Source organism: Chlorocebus sabaeus, chromosome 14 (assembly GCF_047675955.1).
Source record: "Chlorocebus sabaeus isolate Y175 chromosome 14, mChlSab1.0.hap1, whole genome shotgun sequence".
Lineage (NCBI taxonomy): Eukaryota > Metazoa > Chordata > Mammalia > Primates > Cercopithecidae > Chlorocebus > Chlorocebus sabaeus.
In genome coordinates, this window is record NC_132917.1 from 42864914 (window position 1) to 42883967 (window position 19054).

The window sequence follows — 19054 nt, forward strand, 5'->3', positions numbered from 1 at the left end:
GAGGAGGGTGGAGGCAGCTGAGGGCAGTACTGGGCCCTGGCCTCAAAATCCCAGTCCGAGCATAGGGCCCCAGTACATGGACACCCCCTTCACATCCCAGTGCCTCCTTCAGCCTCTGCCCTGGAAGGTTTCCTCAAGAGACACTAGCTTTACTCCCAAATCCCAGGGACTTGGCCCTCAAATACCATCCGTCCCAGAACACCCCAGAAGCCACAGGGAACAGCAGAGAAAACAGCCTCACCAACCCTCCAATCTTCTTGTCATGGGGCCAACTATTCTGAGGCCCAGACCCTGAAGCTCCTCTCACCCCTCACCCCGACAAACACATGACCACTCCCACATTCCCAAACTCTGCCCCCAGGACCTGCTCAGCCCAGGCTTCACCGTGGAAACTCTGAAAAGCTGAAGTCAAGCAGATTTTTCTCGTATGTCAAAGACAGCAAAAGCCGCATCTAAGAGGATTTAGCTCAAACCTCCAAACCTGCAAATACACAGTCAGGAGAAACCCAAGCAGGAGAGAGGCTTCCACAACCACTGCTTTTGGTCCCCACCCGACAGACACCTGGAGGGACCTTGGCAATATCCTCGTCCCCTGCCCGAAAATATTCCCACACTGGCACATCTGCCCCAGGGCCTGGGATTCCACCATTCAACCCTGCCCTCCCTCTGCAACACTGAACTGAGAGAGTCTTGCCGAGGTTTCCAGTGCGTCCCCCTTCCCAGGGCCTAGGATCTGACCAGGGAGGGCTGGAAAGAAGGAAATGCTACACAGACAGAGGAAGTAGCTTCGGGAAGGTGGAGCACAAAGGCAAACTTTGCTGACAGAAGATTCTTGCTGCTGGCCGACCAGGCCTGCCTGTGATGAGAATCAAAATTGTTTTCTTTTGTCGGAAAAATATGTCCAAGGTAGTTCTTGTGTTGTGGTCAGGGACGCGGGTAAGGAAGCAATAGTGAGTGCCTCCTTCTTGCCTGCCAGGTACCTTGTGCATATCTGTTGGCTTATTGCATCTTAGAAACTCCTGAAGAAACTGAGGCTTGGGGAGGTTGCCTGCCCCCACGCACCCCTCAGGGACTAAGTGACAGAGCTGAGATCCCCAGTCGGCCAGACACAAAGCCCTCCTACTTTCTGAGGCCCCACCCTGCTGGGGAGGGAGAACTGGACACCATCTGGGAAGAATTAAGGAGGTTTTTAGAAAAGGCCTCTGCAGGAATGAGAAAACCTTTATTAGGGCTTTTTAATCAATAAAGCAGGAACAAAACCTCCCTCCCTGCAAACATTTCTGGACTCCCAGGAGATGCCCGACTGTGCCCAACAAATGATTCAGAAAGCAAGTATAAAATTTTAAAAATCCCCATCCCAACAAGTCAGAGAATGCTTTTTACTAGATGTGGAGGAGGGGAAGCCGAACCTCACGGCTCCTTGGATCTCAGTTCCTGTCTCTTGCCTTAACAGAGCCCAGACTTGTCATCTGAGAGGAAGGGGGAGGCTGAGGTCACTGCCCTTCTCTGGTTTCTGCCAAGAGCTCTGCTCTTCTCCAGGGAGGTGGCGGGACTGGGATGGCTTTGCACCCCGCAGGCTCCAGCAGGTTCACATCTGCTAGGGTGCATCTTAGAAAGGGGAGTGTGAGAAGCGGGTCCCCCACCTCTGGTGCTCCTGGCCAAGGCTGAGTGCCTGTGGTTCCTTTGTGGCCGTTCAGGTGGGAAAAGTGTTTGTGATGCCAAAAAATCAGCTAGGCTTAGCCCTGAGCCCCAGCCGGGTACCTGTAAACTGAGGGCCTTATTTAGCCTGTCCCATCTGCAAAGGGAGAGTCATCAGATGCTTCCCAAAGACCTTCTTAGGGTGAAATGAGAAAGTGGAGTATATTCATTTTCTATTGCTGAATCACAAATTATTACAAAGTTAGCAGCTTAAACACTACCCATTTCTTATTTCACACTTCAGGTCAGAAGTCTAGGTGGGCTCAGCTGTAGTCTCTGCTCAGGGTCTCACAAGCTAAAAATCAAAGTGTGGGCTGGCTGGCTCCTATTAGAAGCTCTTTTCCAGAAGCTCTGGGAGAGCATCTCCTTGCAAGCTCACTCGGGTTGTGACGGAATTCCACTCCTGCAGTTGCAGGACTGAGGTGGCAGTCAGCCAGGGATCCCTATCAGCTCCTCGAAGCTGCTCTCTCTCGGGTCCTTTCCACATGGTCCCCACCTTCTCAAGTCATCAAAGATGCATCGAACCCTCCCTCACACTTCACATCTGTGACCTCCTCTCCTGCCCCCAGCCAGAGAAAACCCTCTGCTTCTAAAGGGTTCGTGTGATTAGATTAGGCCCCTACCAGCTCATCTTTCTTTTCTTGGACTTAGAGTCAACTGATTTCTGTCCTTAATGATGTTTTTGAAATCCCTTTGCCATATAATTTCACAGGATTGGGGGCTTGATGTCTCATCACGTTCAGGGGTTTGGATGGAAATCTTGGGGGCCATATTTAGAATTCTGCCTACATGGGAAGCAAAAGTGCTTTGTCACCTCTAAAGTGCCAGACTTAGGCTCTCATTAGAGTCTAATGAGGGTATAACCCTTAGGGAGGGTTCCCTTCCCTCTGCCCCAGGATTGCAAAGGAAAGGGTGGCACTGGATTAAGGATGGCTGCCTGTGGCCCCTGCCCCTTCTCCTCCTCCTCTTGAGCCTACCTCTGGGCTTTTCATGACTTAGAGAGGGAGCCCTGTCTCAGGACCCCAAGACTTAATCCTGTCCATCGCCTTCACCTTCCAGATCTTCAGCCATTCCACACCCGCTGCAAGTTCATTCCTGGGCTCTGCCCTTCCTTCACACTCTCTGGGTACCACCCCTTACCGGGATCTACGATAGCCGTCTACACTCACCTGCTCCCATCTCTGTCCACTGGAGCCTGGCCCCTACCAACCCCCACTGCCTTAATCTGTTCTCCCTCCCTTATCTCAGTGGACACCTTCCAGGCCATCTCTGCCAGGCTTTCCTGTGATGGCAGCCATGGAGTCTGTCTTGTACCTGTGATATTATTCCCACACCCAGCCTGGTGCTAGGAGCATAGCAGACACTCTAGCAAACGTTCGTCATTGTTTGTCTGGATCCACGTATCTATGTGGTCCATGTGCTAATGTACTCCCCTGCCTGCCCCAAACCTGAGCATACGTCACCCACTGTCCCCTCAGCAAGTGACACCTGTGTCACTCTCTCCCTCAGCCCAAGGGCAGTGACCACAGACAGAGGCTGCATGAGTGTGTCCATCAGGATAAAAGGCCAGCACTGACGCTGTTCTGCCTCACACCCCCCTGCCCCCACCACACACGCATACGTGCACGCACACACCAGAGGCTCTGCGTTCTCCTTGGCCTAAGGCTGGGGAGGGCAAGAGCCACCACCCACCACCTTTCTACCCCTCACCATACCTGGGCCTCAACTCAGCTGAACCCTCTAGGAGTTAGTTGTGCTGGCCTTAATCTTTTTTTCTTTTTCTTTTTCTTTTTGAAATGGAGTCTTGCTCTGTCTGGAATACAGTGGTGCAATCTCAGTTCACTGCAACCTCCTCCTCCCAGGTTCAAGCGATTCTCCTGCCTCCGCCTCTCAAGCAGCTGGGATTACAGGTGCCCACCACCACATCCAGCTACTTTTTGTATTTTTAGTAGAGACAGGGTTTCACCATGTTGGCCAGTCTGATCTCCAACTCCTGACCTCAGGTAATCCGCCCACCTCAGTCTCCCAAAGTGCTGGGATTACAGGCGTGAGCCACCGCGCCTGGCCAATCTTTTTTCATTTCGTCCCTGAATTTAGGCCTATGTTCTCTTTCCCCAGAGCCCCACCCACTTCCTCTTGGGAGTCCAGCCGAGGACAGTGTGGTTTGAAGAACATTCTAATCCCAGCCCGAGAGCTCTGAGAGAAAAAATGACTACAAACCCTGGAATGTAAAACCTGCTGCTTCCTGCAAAGCATTTTGAATGAAACACGTAACCAACAGCTGCAGCACAGAGAATGGAAACTCTGAGGGACGTCATGGCTCCAGGTTCCAAATAGCAGGGTTGTGAGCAGGACAAGCTCTTCATTTCAGCCCAGCCTGGACACCCTCAGCAGCACCCCTCCCTGCTCGCCTTCCAGGAACCAGGCCCGTCATGCCAAGGATGTGCCGTTGTTGTTTGCTTATTCCAAACACCCCTGGCCTCCAACACAGCCAGACACCCCTGTGTATAGAGGTGAGACCTCCTTCCCACTCATCAGCCCCCAGAGGCATCGAGGACCCCCAGCCCAGCTACCCTGCCCTCTCAGGAGCAGGTTAATGCATCCCTCAACATGATCCCCAGGCCAGGCTGGGCAGGGCCAGCCAATTCATGCAATGCAGGAAGATATCATTGCCGAGGCTGCTCTAGGGCAGACTTGTGGTGAGGGGGCAGGACAGGCAGCCCACGAGGAGCAAGAGGCCCTAGAATTGGAGAATTCCTGAAGATCACTCCTGCATGAAGGGAAGACAGCAAACATTTTTTCAACTTCTTTAGGGAGATATAACACACTCAATAAAACACATTCATCTTAATGGTGTGACCTGATGAACTTTCATATATACACACACCTGGATGAAATGTAGAACATTGCAAATACCCCAGAACATTCCTTGGATCCCCTTCCCAGTCAATATTCATCCCCCTCAGTGGTGACCATGATTTTGAACTTCTCTCACCATCAATTAATTTTGCCTCTTTTTGAACCTCATTGAAATGGAATCACCAACAGTATGTGCTTTCATGACCAGCTTACCTAGTTCATCCTGTCTATGAGATTCATCCACGTTGCAGACACACTAATGGCCCCATGGCACGTCCCACACTCCAGGTGCTGTACCAAGGACGTCATGGTTACTTTTTTACACTGAGGCCTTGATATTGAACCCATTTTCCGGATAAGGAAGTTGGTTGAATCAGCAGTTCATTGCCACACAGTCAGGACTTGGAGAGGCTGGAATTCAAACCCCAGAGAGAGCCAGAACAGATTCTCTCTTCTCTTTTCTCTTAACAAACGTAAAGGGACCTGCCTCCATTATATCTAGAGATCTACAGCCTGGAATTTCCTCACAAGGGAGACCTGTTTCAGGGTTTTGTGCACTTGGGAGCCCAACAGGAGCACCCATTTTACTTTAGTCCCCTATTCCATGGGGAACATGGGCAAGGCAGAAGAGGAGGGGTGAGCAGCAGGTAAGGAGGGCGTCTCAGGAGGCCCAGACCCAGGCAGAAAAGGTTTGACAGCAAGAGAACGAAGAGGTTCATTCATTTAGTCAGTCAATATTTATTGAATGCCTGCTGTATGGCAGGCGCTGTCCTAGGCACTTACTTTTTGGTTATCTACCTGTATGTATCAAACCACTCTAAAATGCAGTGGCTTAAAATGGACAACAAACATTTATTATCTCTCACAACTTTATAAGTTGGCTGGGCAGTTCTTCCACTGATCTCACTGAGGGACTTTTATGCTGCTGCAGCCAGATGGCAGCTGGAACTGAAGTCATCTGGGAGCTAGACTGGGCTGGCTGAGTCAAGATGGTGGCCTTATATGTCGGGCACCCTGGAAAGGACCCGAAGGGCTGGGCTCGGCTGGGACTAGTGCATTGCTGGGATTCCTTCTCTCTTTCTGTCCTCTATGGGCCCCTCCTTCTCCATGTGGCTTTTCCACATCTCCTCTCCATGTGGATTTCTCCAAGAGGGTATGCAGACTTCTTACATCACAGCTCCTAGAAGTAATAAAGTGGAAGTCACCAAGTCTTATTAAAGCTTAGGCCTGGCAATGGCATGGCACCACTTTGGCCATATCTTCCTGCTTAAGGTGAGTTACAAGCCTGGACCAGATTCAGCACGGGAGCGAACCCTACAAGGGAATGAATATCCTCCAGGGCCATCTTTGGAGAGTAGCTACCACCCCGCAAAACAGCAAATCATTTTCTTTTTTCATTTATTCAACAGACACTCACTGTCAGGCACATAGTCACTTCTTAAATAGAGTATAGTTAAAGTAAACACCACTTTTGTTTGACTCACTATCATTCAGGATACCAGCCACTGAGAAGCTCTGTAAAGGGTAAATAACATTCATTGAGAGTTTACTGCATACCAGACCCTGAGCTCAGTGCTTTACTGATTTACTCCTTATTCATTTTCCCTCCTTTGAAGTAGGTATTATTGTTTGTCCTATTTTCTAGATCACTTAGAAAATAGGTTATCTATTGCTGAATAACAAACCACCCCCAAACTTAGTGGTTTAAAACAACAATAATCATTTATTATCATTCGTGGTTTATTTGGATCAGCTGGGAAGTTCTGGCTTGGGGTCTCATGATGTTGTAGTCAGACTGTGACTGAGGATGGGGTCACTTTCAAGGCTTCTTCACTCACAGGTCTGGCGCCTGGGCTGGGAGGACACAAACAAGCGGAGGCTGCAAAAGCCAGGGTCTTTCAGGCATCTCTCTATCTGTGTGGCTCTCCACATGAGCTCTCCAACATGGTAGCCCCAAAATAGCTGGACTTTTTTTTTTTGAAACGGAGTTTCGCTCTTGTTGCCCAGGCTGGAATGCAATGACGCAATCTCAGCTCACTGCAACCTCTGCCTCCTGGGTTCAAGCAATTCTCCTGCCTCAACCTCCTGAGTAGCTGGGATTACAGGCACCCACGACCACGCCTGGCTAATTTTTTTTTTGTATTTTTAGTAGAGATAGGGTTTCTCCATGTTGGCCAGGCTGGTCTCGAACTCCTGACCTCAGGCCTCAAGGCCACCCGCCTTGGCCTCCCAAAGTGCTGAAATTACAGGCGTAAGCCACCTTGCCCGGCTATTGCTGGAGTTTTTTACATGGTCACTCAGTGATCCAAAGGCACATATCCAGAGAGACAGAAACTGAGTCACTTTTCCTAACCCAGAACTTGGAAGCCATGCAGTGTCATTTATACCTCATTCTGTTTGTTAAGGCAGTTAAAAAGGCCTGCCCAACACTATTCACAATAGCAAAGACTTGGAACCAACCCAAATGTCCGTCAGTGATAGACTGGATTAAGAAAATGTGGCACATATACACCATGGAATACTATGCAGCCATAAAAAAGGATGAGTTCATGTTCTTTGTAGGGACATGGATGAAGCTGGAAACCATCATTCTGAGCAAACTATCACAAGGACAGAAAACCAAACACTGCATGTTCTCACTCATAGGTGGGAACTGAACAATGAGAACACTCGGACACCAGGTGGGGAACATCACACACCAGGGCCTGTTGTGGGGTGGGGGGATGGAGGAGGGATAGCAGTAGGAGATATACCTAATGGACGAGTTAATGGGTGCATCACACCAACACAGCACATGTATACATATGTAACAAACCTGCACGTTGTGTGCATGTACCCTAGAACTTAAAGTATTTAAAAAAAAAAAAAAACAAAGACTCAGTGCAACAACAACAACAACAAAAAGACCTGCCCAGGTACAGCAGGAGGGAGAAACAGTTCCATTTCTTGATAGGAAATGTGTCAACAATCTGAGCCATATTTAAAACCACCATAGTCTATCACCTGGACATAAGTTATTTACATTCCTTTCACATACAAAATATACTCATTCTTTTCCAAAGATCCCCCAAACTCTCATCTATTATGGCATCAGATTTAGGCTAGAAAGGTCTAGGGTCCCATTATATAAACCATCCAGGTATGGAGGGAGTTCCTCAGATGCAATTTCTCAGGTACATTTCCTTAAGTACTATTCCTCTTTATTCAGAGACTTGTGAACTAAAGAGACAGGTTGTCTGCTACTGGACCAGGTGCAGTGACTCACATCTGTAATCCCAGCACTTTGGGAGGCCAAGGCAGTTAGATCACCTGAGGTCAGGAGTTCAAGACCAGCCTAGACAACATGGTTAAACTCTGTCTCTACTAAAAATATAAAAATTAGCTTGGCATGGTGGCAGGCACCTGTAATCCCAGCTACTCAGCAGGAGAAGAATCGCTTGAACCCAAGAGGCGGGGGTTACAGTGAGCCAAGATCAAACCTTTGCACTTCAGCCTGGGCAACAAGAGTGAAACGCTGTGTCAAAAAAAAAAAAAAAAAGTTATCTGCTATTTACACACTGAACATCCAATGATGAGATAGGCATAGTGTAGCCACTATAAACACTCTTATTCAAGAGAGGGGAAAGGAGGCACACAGCCATGACTGGTCCATAGCAATTCTGAAATCCATTCAGGCTCATATTGTATTGCCAATTTCTTGATTAAGGTTCAGTCCTACTGCCTGGGAATGATTCTTTGTGGTTTTTGGCTCTGTTCTCTAGATTCTTGGTTCCACCTTCTGAATCATCCTTCTTTCTCTATAAAAAATGGCTGGTGATATGGTTTGGTTGTGTCCCCACCCAAATCTCATCTTAAATTCCCACATGTTGTGGGAGGGACCTGGTGGGAGGTAACTGAATCTTGGGGGCAAGTCTTTCCCATGCTGTTCTTGTGATAGTGAATAAGACTCACAAGATCTGATGGTTTTAAAAAGAGAAGTTTCCCTGCACAAGCTCATCATCTCTTTGCCTGCCACCATCCATGTAAGATGTGACTTGCTCCTCATTGCCTTCTGCCATGATTGGGAGGCTTCCCCAGCCATGTGGAACTATAAGTCCAATTAAACCTCTTTCTTATGTAAATTGCCCAGTCTCAGGTATGTCTTTATCAGCAGTGTGAAAACAGACTAATACATCTGGTGTTTCCAACTGAGTAGTTTTCAGCCTGTTTCCTTCCTATAGAATTTTGGGGATCCAAAAGCCTTTTTTCATTTCATACTATTCTGACCCTTTTTGCCCAAGCTGGTGGTGCTTCTGACAAAATAATTATATTAAAAACTGTGTGGGTTTCCCGTGAATCTTACTGGGGCTCACCCTATTAGTCAAAAGCTATAACCACACATTTCATCAAGAAAACATTCTCTACATTCTTCTTGTGAGGCTGATGTAAAACAATTTACTTAGGATACTTAGAAGCCCTGTTGTTTAATGAAGAGGATCTGTGAGGCACACTCTTTTTTATTTTATTTTTAATTTGTTTTTATTTTAATAGGAAATGCTTCATGAATTTGCATGTCATCCTTGCACAGGGGCCATGCTAACCTTTTCTGTATTGTTCCAATTTTAGTATATGTGCTGCTGAAGCGAGCACTGAGGCACACTCTTGAAATACTTAGAGGGCCTTTGTCTATTCAAAATATTTTATGAAGCCTTAGATATTTCTGAGATTTTAACAAAGGTTCTTGTAGTCCCACTCTGGATTTTATCTTTGTCCTGAAGCCCTTTCATACTTTGAGAACCTTTTGCCATCTGGGAGGCTGAGAATGAGAACCAGATTTATTTTCAAACCCAGCAAGCCCCTGACTCCTTTATATATTTTATAAATTTTGCTTGAAAGTTAAAGCTTCCTTTTAACTCATCTTTCTCTGTCTTTATCATATACAGCTAAAATAATCCAACTAGCATTGTCTTTTCTTCTTTTTTTTTTGGAATGAAGTTTCGCTCTTATTGCCCAGGCTGGAGCGCAATGGCATGATCTCGGCTCACTGCAACCTCTGCCTCCCGGGTTCAAGTGATTCTCCTGACTCAGCCTCCTGAGTAGCTGGGATTATAGGTGCCCGCCACCACGCCCAGCTAATTTTTGTACATTTAGTAGAGACGAGGTTTCACCATATTGACCAGGCTGGTCTTGAACTTCTAACCTCAGGTGATCTACCTGCCTCGGCCTCCCAAAGTGCTGGGATTACAGGTGTGAGCCACCACGCCCAGCCCAACTAGCATTTTCTAATCCAACTAGCATTTTCAACAGTCTGCTTAAAAATTGTTTTAGCCCAAACCATTAGTTCATTAGGCATATTTTCTTCTTCTTTTTTCTTTTTTTTGAGACAGAATCTCACTCTGTCACCCAGGCTGGAGGACAGTGGCACAGTCTCAGCCCACTGCAACCTCTGCCCCCTGGGCTCAAGCAATTCTGCAGCCTTAGCCTTCCAAGTAGTTGGGATTACAGGCATGAGCCACCAAGCCCAGCTAATTTTTGTATTTTTAGTAAAGAAGGCATTTCACTGTGTTGGCCAGGCTGGTCTCAAACTACTGACCTCATGTGATCTGCCCATCTCAGCCTCCCAAAGTGCTGGGATTACAGGTGTGAGCCACCATGTCTGGCCTTCATTAGGCACATTTTCTATTGCTCACATAGCTTCAAGTGACAATGTTGCTAACTTTCTTCCACTACATAATAAGGGTTTGTCCCTTTCCTTCTGCTTCCAATAACATTTTCTTACTTTCCTTCAAGCCCTCATCAGCTGCTTCCTTGAGAACTACCAGACTTCCATCGACAATATCCTCAAAGTCCTTACAATCTCTGCCCATCTCCCAGTCCTAAAGCCACATGACTTAGGTTCTGTGATGGCAGCATTCCATTTCCAGGTTGTAGAAAAGTCTGCATCAACTATCTATTGCATGATAAGAAACCATCCCCAAACAGTGGTCTTAAGACAACAACAATCATTTATTTTGTTCATGAAATGTGAGGGTTGACGGGGACTAAGCTAGGCAGTTCTCACTCAGGGTGGCTGGGGCTGAGGTCAGCTCAAATGCTGGGGTCTAGACTAGAAGGTTCACACTGCTTGGGGCTGGATGACTGGGGCTTCTCAGGAATCTCTCACTTTAAATGCAGTCCCTCTACAAGGCAGCCTCAGGGTAGCTGAATTTCTTTCACAACAGCTGAAGCCTCCCCACACAAGTGTCCCTAAAGGAATCATCAGAAGCTGCAGGGTCTTTTCTAACCTAACCTTGGAAATTACACAGTGCCACTTTTGCCACATTCTATTTGTCTAGGCACTGCCACATTTCCACCCAGGTGCAAAGGGAGGGGACATAGGCTCCACTTCTTGATGGGAAGAGAGTCAAAGGATTGTGTACGTGTTTTAAAACCCACAAGCATTTAAGTAATATGTCCAAGGCCAAATAGCTGGAAAGTGACAGAGTTGAGGTTTGAACCCAGGCCTTCTGATTCTAGACTCACATTCTCAACTGCTAGTCTACACTGCCTCCTGTAAGTTGTGGACACAAATGGTCTACATGATGCAGAAGTTGGGGAGACAGGGGTTCCCTGACTTGGGAAAGTTACCATCTTGCTTTTCTTACCCAGCTTCCTTTCAGAAAGGTAGTAGGACTCATATTACCTTCTTTGGGGGTAGAGTGGCTTCCTGACTGTAAAATGAATGAACAAATCGGAGCTGGAGCAGCCTCCTCTCAAGGAATTATCTCTTCCTTGAGATCATTTTCTTCCCATGGCCATCAGTGCCTTGGCTGGTTTCCATGTCACTCTCACTGTGGCCTTCAGACACCTCCTTGTCATCTGTTCCTGTGCTCTTGGTCTTACCTTCTCACCACTAGTTTTTTCACAGGGGGATGGAGGAGTATCCTTTGGCATTTCTTTCTTTCTTTTCTTTCTTTCTTTCTTTCTTTCTTTCTTTCTTTCTTTCTTTCTTTCTTTCTTTCTTTCTTTCTTTCTTTCTTTCTTTCTTTCTCTCTCTCTCTCTCTCTCTCTCTCTCTCTCTCTTTCTTTCTTTCTTTCTTTTTTTTTTTTGAAATGGTGTCTCACTCTGTCACCCAGGCTGGAGTGCAGTGGTGCAATCTCGGCTCACAGCAACCTCCGTCTCCTGGGCTCAAGTGATTCTCTCGCCTCAGCCTCCCGAGTAGCTGGGACTATAGGCATGCACCACCATGCCCGGCTAATTTTTTGTATTTTAGCAGAGATGGGGTTCCACCACATCGTCCAGGCTGGTCTTGAGCTCCTGAGCTCAGGCAATCAGCCCACCTTGGCCTCCCAAAGTGCTAGGATTACAGGTGTGAGCCACCACCCCTGGCCTATCCTTTGACATTTCAAGAATGTCTGCCAGCCTGTTTGGAGGAAGGCATCCTTTCAAGCCTGAAGATCATTCATCAGAAGAAGATGAGGCTTCTGTGGACTTTATCAGGCCAGAGAGTTTTCCTACATTTCCTTTAAGTTTTGACTTTGAGCAGGTTTGGCTTTGAACATGTTTGTCATGAGCCTTAAAGTCCAGAATGGGACTTGCATGATAGACCATGTCCCGTGAATCTTGTCTGGAATAGCCCTTCATATTCTGAATGATGCTTAGCTGCAGAAGATAGATCCTCCTGAAAGCACATGGTGGACAGGTGTAAGACCGCCATAAATGGGGATGTCATCTGTGTGATGCACAAAAGGACTGGGCCAAGGAAGTGAGCAGAGTATGGCCTGAAACCCAGCCTGCACTCCACCAGCCACACCTTCCACCCTGGTGAGGGACTGTGTCTGCCTGGAGGAAAGAAAAACTTTTTCTTGCTTGTCCACCCAGAGCCAGGCATCTTTTTCTAACTCAATAAAGATACCATATGTATTAACAGCAGCACCAGGGGAAGGTGAGAAGACAAAAATATAGTAACCTACTCCATAGGACAAGTCATAGAAATCAGCCCTGACAAATCACAATAATGGATTTATTAAATTTCAAGAAAAGGTTGAACAATTGAGCTTCAGGAAAGGATGTAAGCATCTGGAGTCAATGCATCTCCTCACCAGAACATTCCCATTAAAGCAACCGCATTCTCACAGCTCCCCATCTCCGCCCCAGTTCAGAATTCCAGAATCTCGAGAGAGATAATCTGACTGGCCCAGCTTTGACCCTCTATACCAATCAGCCATGGCTAGGGCCAGGAGGAGTCACAGAATGTAGCATCTATGCCATCGACAACTGCTCAGCCCCCTTGCCATGGTTGTCAGGTTGGTGCCCAGAGAAAAGGCCCTAATTGTGAGCCTTCCAGCCCTCCAAGAATTCCTACAGCAGTGCAGTACGATTGTCTAGCATTTGTGAGCTTCCCACAAAGTCCTGGGAAGTTGATCTGACCCAACCAGTGGGAACAAAATGTTCCTATAGCTGTTTAGTCGTTTGATTTCACCCTACAAACAGCAGGCAGTGACATTTTCCATTTTCCACATTTTTCCAAAGATCTTGTTTATTAATGCTTTTAGCGTCAATAAAAAGTCAAATTCTTCATATTCTTCTCCTTATTAAGACTGTGTCATTGGGTGTGGTGGCTCATGCCTGTAATCCCAAGCACTTTGGGAGACTGAGGTGAGTGGATCACTTGAGGTCAGGAGTTTGAGACCAGCTTGGCCACATGATGAAACCCCATCTCTACTAAAACTACAAAAATTAGCCTGGCATGGTGGTGCAGGCCTGTAGTCTCAGCTACTCGGGATGCTGAGGCAGAAGAACTGCTTAAACCCAGGAGCTGGAGGTTGCAGTGAGCGGAGATTGCACCACTGTACTCCAGCCTGGGTGAGAGAGCGAGGCTCTGTCTCAAAAAAAAAAAAAAAAAAAAAAAGACCGTGTCACAGAAGACGAGAGCATTCAGCTCTGTAAAACTGTTCAGAGGCCAACCTAACATCAGAAATGAATTCTACTTTGGGAGGCCAAGGCAGGAGGATTACATGAGGCCAGGAGTTCAAGATAGCCTGGGCAACATAGCAAAACCCTGTCACTACAAAAATAATAAAAAATTAAGCCAGGGCCAGGCACGGTGGCTCACATCTGTAATCCCACTTTGGGAGGCCAAGACGAGAGGATCATTTGAGTCCAGAAGTTTGAGATGAGCCTGGGCAACATAGCAAGACCCCATCTCTATTCGATAATTAAAAAAATAAATTAGCTGAGCGTGGCGGCATGCATGACTGTAGTCCCACCAACTTGGGAGGCTGAGGCAGAAGGATTGCTTGAATGATCCCTGTCTCAAAAAAAAAGAAAGAAGGAAATGAATTTTGGCAAAAGCCACAAAATTAGTTTGTAGTGTCTTGATTGGCAATCTCTTAAAATATTTTTTTAAATTATGATATACAGTCATGAACCACATAATGATGTTTCAGTCAACAAAGCATCGCATATACAATAGTAGTCTCATAAGACTATGATACCACATTTCTACTGTACCTTTTCTATGTTTAGATACACAAATACTTGCCATTGTGTTACACTTGCCTTCATTATTCAGTACAGTAACATACAGTAAGGGTTTGCAGCCTTCGAGCAATAGGCTAGGCCATATAGTCTAAGTGTGTAGTCAGCTATTCCATTATAAGTTTGTGTAAGTTCACTCGATAATGTTCACACAATAACAAAATTGCTTAACAATGTATCTGTAAGAACTTATTCCCCATAATTAACCCATGCATGACTGTATTTAAAATGTACACAAGCCGGGCACAGTGGCTCAAGCCTGTAATCTCAGCACTTTGGGAGGCCGAGACGGGCGGATCACGAGGTCAGGAGATCGAGACCATCCTGGCTAACACGGTGAAACCCCGTCTCTACTAAAAAGTACAAAAAACTAGCCGGGTGAGGTGGCGGGCGCCTGTAGTCCCAGCTACTCCGGAGGCTGAGGCAGGAGAATGGCGTAAACCCGGGAGGCGGAGCTTGCAGTGAGCTGAGATCTGGCCACTGCACTCCAGCCTGGGCGACAGAGCCAGACTCCATCTCAAAAAAAAAAAAAAAAAAAAATGTACACAAAATGGTTTAACAGAAACCGTCATAGCCTCTCCCCAGATTCAACAGATATTAACATTTTGCTTCAGATTACCTTATATTTTTCAAAGGAATAAAACATTACAGCTACAGTCAAATCCCTGCCCCATATCCCTTCTCTCTCCCACTCACACAGATATGAGTGCCATCCTAAAGTTGGTGGCATCATTTCCAAGAGTGATTTTGGTTTTGACCTTTTGTTTGGCCCTCAGGTGCAAAAGCTTGAGTTCATCATTCTCCTCGATGGCACGCTGTCATCACCGTTCTGTACAGAGACCCTCTCTTGTTTTATTTATTTATTTCTTTAATCCTCATTCACCAGCCCAGTCCCCCATCTATGAATGAGGCAACCACATTAGTGTGTTTGACATCACATCTTTGTCTGTGTCTCTATAAAACATATGTTGCCGACTGGGTGCAGTGGCTCATGCCTGTAATCTCAGCACTTTGGGAGGCCGAGGCAGGTGGATCACCTGAGGTCAGGAGTTCAAGACCAGCTTGGGCAACATGGTGAAACTCTGTCTCTACTAAAAATACAAAAACTAGCCGGCCATGGTGGCGGGCTCCTGTAATCCCAGCTACTCTAGAGACTGAGACAGGACAATCGCTTGAACCCAGGAGGTGGACGTTGCAGTGAGCCGAGATCGTGCCATTGCACTCTAGACTGAACGACAAGTTGAAACTTTGTCTCAAAATAAAAAATAAAAAAAAGTTGCCTTTCTGTGCACATGTATTTTTAGTTTATATGAATGATGTGCTGCAGATTTCATTCTATTTCTTGCCTTCTTCAGGCAGCACTGTTTTAAGGTCCATCCACATTTTTGGGTGTACATCTAGTTGGTTCTGCATTCGCCCCATTGTATTATACTTATCCCATTCTTATTCCATCCCCCAGATGAAGTGGGGGAGAGAGAGGCAAACTGAGGAGATGACAGGCCTGTCCTTGAGACTCCATCCTAGGAGAGGGATACTAATGTCCCCTTTCCAACCACATGTGTACATGTGTGCATGCATATGTGCGCGCGCGCGCACACACACACACACACACACACTCCTTCAGCCGGGAACGTGGGAAGGTTGGGGTGTGGGAAAGAAACGGGGAGTTCAATCAGAGGAGGATCTATCCTGGAGCTCTGGTACTATGAAATCCAAGTCGTTGCCTCCTCCAGGAAGCCTGCCTTGACCACCCTGTTCCATGCAGATCTCTCCCTCTTCTGAGGATGGCAAATCTCATTTAATCATACACTAGTCTAATCTAGTCTTTCTGTTACTATCTCCCTAATCAGACTGAAATCCCATTAAAGGGAAAGACCATCTCTTGTTCTTTCTGTCTCTCTTGCTCAAGGCCTGTCCCAGAGGAAGTGAGAGCAGGGAGTGGGAAGTTGGATTTTGCTCTATTCAGGTTCCACTTCCTCTGTTTTAGGAACATGCCATCTTTCAGCAAACAATTATGTGCCAGGTTCGTAGAAGTCTGGAGAGGAAACGTGCACTGTGCCAGCTCTCAGGGGGCCTTTTTCATGGGGAATGTGAACATCCAAACACAAAGCTGGAGGACAAGGTGGAGGGTACACAGATCTGAGCATGTACCTGGGGCACAGAGGAGGAACCGCCAGCTCAGTGCACAGGGGGCCAGGGAGGGCTTCCAGCAGAGGTCACAACCAAGCTGAACCTGAAAGAGAAGAGTTAAGCTTAGAGCTGGGCTTGGAACAAGGGGAATATGAATTAACATGGGGAGGAAGCAAGAAATCTTGTGTGTGTTCCAGTCATTATGGCTGTGTAACAAATTATCATAATATTGGCATAAAACAACGCTTAATTATGTTTGGTATCAAGTCAGGGTCAGGAATCCGGACAGGGCACAGCAGGAGGAGCTTGTCTCTGCTCTCTGTTGATTGGGGCCTCCACTGGAAGCACTGAAGGTTGGGGTTTGGAATCATCTAAAAGCTCATTCACTCACAAATCTAGTGGTTGAACCTGGTTGCAGGTTGGAGGCCTCAGATCTCCTCCACATGGGTCTCTCCATGTGGGCCAGTTTGGGCATTTCCATAGCACAGTGTTTAGATTCCTACAGCACACATCCCAAAGAAGAGAGAGAGAGCTAGGTGGCAGTTTTAGCTTTTATATGACTTAGCATCAAAAATCATCCCTTTTGCCATAGTCTGTTGGTTAGAGCGGTCTCAAGCCCCTATCCCAATTTGATTAAGGAAACAGAGACCCCCTTCCTCTCAGTGGGAGGAGTGTCAGTCACATTGCAAGAGCATGTGGGTTGTAAGATATATTGTGGTGCAGTCATCTTTGGAAAACACAATCCCCACCACCTGTGTTGATGGGGATGGGAGGGGGTGGGGGAACAACAATAGACCAGTGTCCACTATGACTGGAGCAGCATGTGTGAGGTGAAGGCAGGAAAAAACAAGGCAACAAGGATAGGTCAGGCCAGGTTCTGGAGGGTCTTAAAAAGCACACGTAGAGGTTAGGTGCGGTGACTCAGGCCTGTAATCCCAACACTTTGGGAGGCTGAGGTGGGCTGATCGCAAGGTCAGGAGTTCCAGACCAGCCTGGCCAACATGGTGAAACCCCGTTTCTACTAAAAACACAAACAATTAGCTGGGCATGGTGGTGTGTGCCTATAATCCCAGCTACTCGGGAGGCTGAGGTAGGAGAATTGCTTAAACCCAGGAGGTGGAAGTTGCAGTGAGCTGAGATCGCACCATTGCACTCCAGCCTGGGTGACAGGGTGAGACTCCATCTCAAAAAAAAAAAAAAAAAAAACAAAGCACATGTAGGACAATGTTTACAGATAAAGGAAGACTTTGGAAGCCCCAGGACTCCTGCTTTCTTTTTCCCATCCACCAAGCATCTTCTCTGTGTTTGATCAGAAAATATGCAAAGCCCCCCATGAGTACCTGAAGCAGAGGAACTCTCAGGGTTTAGGCTTTCACGTAAGTTGGCTCTTCAAATGTATGGCAAGGTGGTGGACAGCAGTAAAGCCAGGTCTGTGTCCTGGGAGTTAGAGTCAAGGGTAGCTAACCAGCAGCTTCCTACCCCTGTTCCTATGTTCGCGTGCACACCACATGTACCTGGCCAAGCCCAGTCTCTCAACCTGAGTCCCATGGATGCTGTTGCTTGGGTGGCAGGTGGAGACTCTTCAGAAGTCTCCTGCCAGGTCCACTTTGAATGGCCCTAGGCAGAGCACCATTCATGCTTCATACACACAAGCTCAGGAGGTATAGGCCAAAGGTGTAACATGATACCAAGAAGAGAGCTTTAGCTTGGGATGGGAGTCCTGTGTCCTCATCCTGCCTCTGCTCAACCAGCTGTGGGCCTTGGGGAGGACATTACCTCTGCTGGATCTTGCAGATAAATGCAAGGATTGGACTAGACAGGAGTTTTCTCCAAGTGTAATCCTTGGAACTCATGCATTAAAATCACCCACCCAGAAAACTACAGTGAGATACCACCTCACACTAGAATGTTAAAATCACAAAGACTGACAATATCAAGTGCTGATGAAAAGGCAGAACAACTGGAACCCTCATATATTGCTGGTGTGGATGCAAAAATCATACAGCCACTTTAGAATCTACTAAAGCTAAATACCTTCCCTATGACCCAGCAATTTCACTCCTAGACATTTACCCAAAAGATAAAAACACGTGTTCACATAAAAAAAGACTCATATAAAACGATCATAGCAGCTTTATTTATAACAGCCAAAAATTAGAAACAGTCCAGGTGTCTGTCCATCAACAGGTGAATGGATCAAAAAAACTGTTTAATCAAAAGAAAGAAACTAAACTATTAATACACACAACGTGAATGGATTTCAAAAACATGATTCCAAATGAGAATAGTCAGAAACAAAACAAACGTATACTGTATGGCTCCATTTATCATGAAGTCCAAAAACAGATGAAACTTTAGGAATGGTGCTAGAAATCAGAGCAGTAGTTACCTGGGAGGATGAGCAGTGGGGTCGAGAAACTGGAAAGAGGATCCATGGTACTTTCTGGAGTGATGGAATTGTTCTATATCTTGATGGGATGTGGGTGACATGGAATTGCACACTTAAAATCTGTGTATTTCATTTCCCTGTTATATCTTATATTTTGTTACATATTATTAAAAGTAAAATATTTAGACTGGTAAAATGCAGTTTCCTGGGCGCCCCAGACTCACTGAGTCAGGGAGTCCTCTCTGGCGAGGCCCTGGAATCTGCATGCTGAACGGGCTCCAGCTTTGGAGAGAGCATTAGACTTGAGGCCCAGGTCCCCAGGGGCGATACCCACACGCCGCTCCCTGCCCCCCACCCCGGGACGCCCCCCACTGCACACGATCCCACTCAGCCCTTGGCGCTTCCCCCTCTCCCCAAGCCCCCAGTCCCTCTGCCCAGTCGCCCCTGGTAACCAAGAAAGGGCTTGAAAATCCTCAAAG

At 46.8% G+C, this 19054-nt stretch overlaps 1 long non-coding RNA gene and 1 other non-coding gene across 6 annotated transcripts in view; both read right to left on the minus strand.

Annotated features, from left to right (window-relative positions):
• Window positions 1–9079: 9079 nt before the first annotated feature.
• On the minus strand, window positions 9080–9186 carry LOC119627498 (U6 spliceosomal RNA). Its single transcript, XR_005243684.1, has one exon. It is a non-coding gene; the product is annotated as a U6 spliceosomal RNA (small nuclear RNA).
• Window positions 9187–10523: 1337 nt separating this feature from the next.
• Window positions 10524–19054, minus strand: part of LOC119627225 (uncharacterized) — a 46353-nt gene continuing 37822 nt past the window's right edge. For 2 of the 5 annotated variants that reach the window (XR_012095276.1, XR_012095278.1), the window contains exons 2-4: window positions 18576–18654; window positions 16208–16289; window positions 10524–13826 (exon numbers count right to left, since the gene is read on the minus strand). This is a non-coding gene — a long non-coding RNA (uncharacterized lncRNA). Of the gene's footprint in view, window positions 13827–16207; window positions 16290–18575; window positions 18919–19054 lie in introns of those variants that run through there. The other 3 variants (XR_012095277.1, XR_012095275.1, XR_005243316.2) reach the window with 3 other exon arrangements.